The sequence below is a fragment of the Sinocyclocheilus rhinocerous genome, unplaced genomic scaffold (assembly GCF_001515625.1).
Source record: "Sinocyclocheilus rhinocerous isolate Xijiao unplaced genomic scaffold, SAMN03320098_v1.1 scaffold195, whole genome shotgun sequence".
Classification (NCBI taxonomy): Eukaryota; Metazoa; Chordata; class Actinopteri; order Cypriniformes; family Cyprinidae; genus Sinocyclocheilus; species Sinocyclocheilus rhinocerous.
This window is the reverse complement of record NW_015631099.1, coordinates 464,789-470,599: the sequence shown is the minus strand read 5'-3', so window position 1 is coordinate 470,599 and position 5,811 is coordinate 464,789.

The following is a 5,811-nucleotide window of genomic DNA, read 5'->3' as shown; positions in this document are numbered from 1 at the left end:
GAGAATGGGACAGCGGGGCTACCTTTATTTGGAGAAAGCGATCTGCAAATGGAGTAGAGCAAGATTAATGCTCTCTGTGAGAGCATAGTTTCTGCTTGGGCTAGGGATGGGGAGTCAACTCCAAAAGAGTCGATTCCTCGACTCTGAATAGCCCTAGAGTCAGAGTCGACTCCAGCACTGGAATCGACTCTCGGTGTCGACTCTGAAATCACTGATGTCTTCACTGATTCTCAAATCCCTATATAGTGCATCGCAGTTGAGTGCTATATATCAGCAAAGGGTGAATGAAATTAAGCGAGGATCCGTTTGCACTGCAGTCTGTGTGCGGTGCGTAGCCTATGCGGTGCAGAAGCAGCACGGGCTCAGTGTGCTTTATTAAGTGTGCTCAGTGTGCTATGATCGTGGCCTGTTTACCACCATTACTTTGGTTTCAAATTTGAACGTTGTTACTAATTTTTTTTCTTCTCTCAACATAGTGATTATCTTTTCACACATACATATTCACGTGTAAGCGCAATATTATAAAATGCATTTTACTTCTGTAATGATTTATATATTAAGTTTATACATTAAGATGCTCAAGCAAGTGGCAAAACATGTAAACACAGCCTACTTTTCTTACGTTAAGGTAGTAGGCTATCACAATTTTAAATTAAAACTTACCATTGACAGAAACAGCCTTCTCGTGCCTTTTTTTATAATTTTTTTTGCATTTACATTACAAGTAACCCTGCTGGTCATTAAAAGAACTTTGTTTTCTAACTCCACGAGTGCCATCGGTTACCATGTTTATCTAAAAGTTTAGGGTAATTTTCCTTGCTTTACCCATATAGCTAAAACTACTTTAATTAGCCTATATGCATTTATGGTGCAATTAATACATTTCGTATCAATCCATGTACATTTTTAACGTGAGCAATGCCCTGTCACTTTAATTCAGCGTGTGCAGCGCAGCAAAAATAAAATAGACTTGGTGCGGAAATGATCGCTGCAATGCTGCATATACATACCGCTCAGAACGCATCGAGTGAATGCTCAACAAAAGCAAATGCTCAAAAAGAGGATGAGTTTAGCATTTCCTTAAACATTTTCCATTTGCCCACCAATTTATTTGATTTATTTGCCTACTTTAATCACGTTTAATTATTTCTGTATGTATTTAAACAAGAATTAGTGCATTTATACACACATTTATTTATTTATTTGCATATTTATTTATTTATTTGTGTATTTATTTATTTATTGTTTTTGCAGGTTTAGTCCTCCATACTATCCTGCCATAATTAGAAATAAATAAAGAAATGTACAAAGAAATGTAAAAAAGCAAATATAAATAAATAAATATATAATTAAATATACAAATAAAAGTAAAAAAGCAAAAATAAATAATTATTTATAATTGTATGTATTTTTTTATTTTTTCCCGCATTTATTTATTTATTTTTTCTTTTATTTATTTTTACATTTATTTATTTCCACTTTTATTTATTTTCACATTTATGTATTTATTTACGTATTTATTTATTTATTTTCACATTTATTTATTTCTACATTTCTTTGTCCGTAGGGTAATGGGGAGGGCGTGTTTTACCTCAGGAATAGCAATCGAGCCAGAGTAGGCGAGGGGTAAGCTTTGAGGCCACAGTGACACCTTGTGGTGCCCAAACGAAGTACAAGAAGTGTAAGCTGACATGATGCGCCTGTTGATAGTGTGGGATGAATGATTTAGATGGGCAATATGGTCAAAATCTTATATCACAGGACAGGTTATTATTTCAATTTCACGTGGGGGGTTGTTTAGGCTGGGAAGCGTGCAATCTGTGATCGCGTGCATTTGCTGAAGCTCCCGAAAGCGTGCTTTCTTATGCGCGCTGTTTTTTAGGTTTCACTTTCAATGCATACAACGCATGTTTCAAAGATTCGGGATAGAAGGAGGCATCAGTTACTGTAGAAGATTTGTCTCCTCGCGCCACTTCCCGTAATGGGTTCTCTTGGTGTAGACACGGCTTTAGATACGGATTAATCGGCTGATTAATCAAAAGTTTTAGGCTGGAAATATCCAGAATTAGATCAAACAAAAGGTGTCCATGGGAACGGAGCTAGTGAAACACACACGCCATGCATTATAGCCTAAAACATGTTTAATATTTACGACTGACAACAACGATTGTATGCGGCTATGCAGTGGAGATGTGTTCACTGTCATTCAGCATTCATTTTGAAACTTTGTCAAATATTTTTTCTTGATTACAAGAAGAAAAAACTATTGTTCTTGTTGTGATTTATTTCTTGTTTTTCATTTAATTCATAAGTTAACACTGCAAATTAAATGGTTTCGGTTTTTTCTGCAGTCGAAGAAAGTAGCCAACTGCTACTAGCCAACTGGACACGAACTGCCAACGAAAGTGATTTATTATACAAGGTGAAAAGAATCCATATAACTACAAAATATATTTACAAAAATATAAATCATTAAAGAGACAACCCATATGTACAAATATTTACAACTCAGGAAAAGGGAAAAACAAACAAACAAACAAATCAACCCAAGAGAAAGGGGACGCTAGCGACGCCAAAAGAAAGAAAGAAACACGACAAAACCACTTCTAACTTATTTTAAACCTCTAACCTAACTAAAGAAAAGAAAAAGAAAACAAATCTTCAGCGCCAAGCGCCATATACTTCCCTACTCTCAACTAATAAAAATTAAACATACAGGGGGTGGCGTTCACCTCTTACCTAAGGTGTCTAAACATATCAAGTTACCTAAATGTTGCACAATGGAAGTCGCACGACATCTTCCCTATCCACCTTCCTCTTGAGCAAAGAGTAAACGGCATAGAGCATAAGCTCATCAAAGCTCAAAGAGCAACGCCATCCGAGTCACAAAGTGACAAAATAACCAAACGAAAATGGCAAATCAAAAAAGGGAAAGGATCAAAAATGTCAGAACAAAAGCACCAAGGATTTTGGCATAAACGAAATAACAAATAAAGCAAGTCAAAACGAGTAACAATGACAGCAAAAATCAGAGAGCAAAAGAGGTCGCTCTTCTTCTTCTTCTTGTTAGTTTTATGGCGGATTGCAACCATGACTTATCAGGTGCATACCGCCAAATACTGTATCGGAGTATGCAGCATGGATTATATCTCAATGAATGCACTTTACATTATAAAAATAAATAAATAAAATAAAATATTAAATTAAAAAATATATATATACCCTGTATATATAAATAAATATTATAGCACTACTATCTAAATCCTATAATATACCCCTGTATCCTTCAGATATTCCACAACAGCATCCTGTGCATCTTTAACCCCTTCTCCTGTTGTTCCCAAAACACCAACCAAAAAGGGGAAAGGATCAAAAATATCAGAACAAAAACACCAAGGATTTTGGCATAAACGAAATAACAAATAAAGCAAGTCAAAACGAGTAACAATGACAGCAAAAATCAGAGAGCAAAAGAGGTCTTGCTACACTCACGATACAGTTTGATTACAATCCACCGTCTCTTCCAATGCAAAGTTCAGTCATCCAGTCCACGCTCCTCCCAAAAGAAAGTTACAGCGCCTCTTTCTTCTTCTTCTTCCTTCCTGCTTCTTCTTCTTCTTCTTTTGGAGTTTTATGGTCGTATTCCTTATCTGGCTGATAACTCCGCTGTTATTTGGTCGCCATTACTGGTCGCTCCTAACGTTGTCTAGGTCGAGGTCTCTCTTCACTTCCCTCCGCGTCCTTTTATCTGCCGGTGGAAACGTCACCGGCAGCGGATAGGTCGGCGTCACGTTGCTTAATGATGACTGACAGCGTCATGAGCCAATCAGCAGTCAAGGAAGGCGGCCTAAGAGATCGACAGGGAAAGGGGGGAGAGCGAGAGAGAGCGAGAGCGAAAAACACAGGCACTCCCACAAGGACATATATGGATGTAACATTCCCCATAATGCCTCCTCGAAGCAATGGGAGAGACCAATCAATAGGGAACTATCAGTTTCACCAAAAATATGAAAGCTGTTTTCTTTTTACTCAAAATGTTTCTTGAACAGCAAATCAGTATATTAGAATGATTTTAAAATATAAAATAATTTATTAAAATATATTATACTAGAAAAGTTATTTTAAATTGTAATAACATTTTACAAAATGTAGCACTGATGCTATGGGGGAATGCCTCCAGTATGACTGGTGCCTGAAGCACATATCAAAACTTGACAATATTATTGGCCAACGACAGTCCATGAAGTCACTTTTCACTATTCAACCGTGAATATAAAATGTGTCCATAGTACACGTCATGCTCTTTTGGCTCTTTTGTGTCTTCAGGAGCGATTTGTTCATAGCTTCAATCTTCCCAGTTGCTCAAAAAAATGTTTTGTTCTATATTAATATTAAAATTAACATATACATATACATAGTGAGAGCGAGCACGGGCGCAGATGCAGGAATGGCACGTCTCGTGTGCTTATACTGCCTACTGCGTTCATCATAAAATGCATTTTTTATAATTATATATATAATATGCATAAATAAAAATCTCTAAACATGAACATATATATATATATATATATATATATAATTATAAAAAATGCATTTTACGGTAGGCAGCTAAGCACACGTGATGTGCCATTCCTGCATCCGCGACCGCGACCACTCGCACCTCACGTTTGCGGCTGAATGTAAATGATCATAATTAATGGACAACTATACCCGTGAAAAGACATCAGCAATCCGGCGCCGAGAAAAGAAAAGAAAAAAAGATGAAGCCCGTGCATCACTTTCAGGTACATTCATAATCCTGTTAAACTTTTTTGGTTTATGATGTTAATAACGTGTTTTAATGTCGGTAATAATTTAACCACCACCAACGCATCTAATATTCTCTCTGCATTTCCATGTTCCCTTACGAAAATTAGCCATAGTTTTACTACGAATAAAACCAAAAATCATTGTTCTTGTAGCCATGGATGGTATTACCACAAATTAACCATGGTTTTGTTACTTCAAATAATAGTTTACAAAGAAATATTAAGATAATATTTTTTTGAGGTTATAAAAACAGACCTAAGCCAACAACAATCTTTAAAATGACTTAAAATGCATTATATAAAAACAATGAGGTATTAACCATGGTTTTGTTACTTCAAATAATAGTTTACAAAGAAGTATTAAAGTTTTTTTTTTTTTGTGGTTATAAAAACAGACCTATTGGAACAACAGCCTTTAAAATGACTTAAAATGCATTATATAAAAACAATGAGGTAATAATTATTGGTTAATAATTATATGGTTTCATTGAATAACACTGTTAAAATACATAATGTAGGCTAATACAAAATAAACAATTTATGTACATGACATATTATTACAAATGCCTGTAAGGGCGCCAAAGGCCTGGTAATTGCTGCTGTTACACTTACAGGATGATCAAGTCCTTTAATATTGACCAAATATTGAATTCAAATATCCACTTAATCTTTAATTTTTTGGCCACCTTTTTTGTGATAGAAATGCTACAGCCTCTATAATTTCAACAAAAACATGTGGACATCACAACTCTAACAAAAATTAACCATGATTTTATCGTAGTAAAACTGCTTAGTTTTCTTTTGCGTGATTTCTGAATGCTTGAGACTATAAAATCAATCAGACAACTGTAAAATCATAGCCATAGGTAACTGTCTAGAGCTACAATTGTAATTTGTAAATAATACAATTTAATTACAATTTATTTATTCACTTAAAAATTTTATTAAAGTTCTATTTTGACCCCTATAGTAGGTGTTTTTTTTACATCCATAATATTTGAGG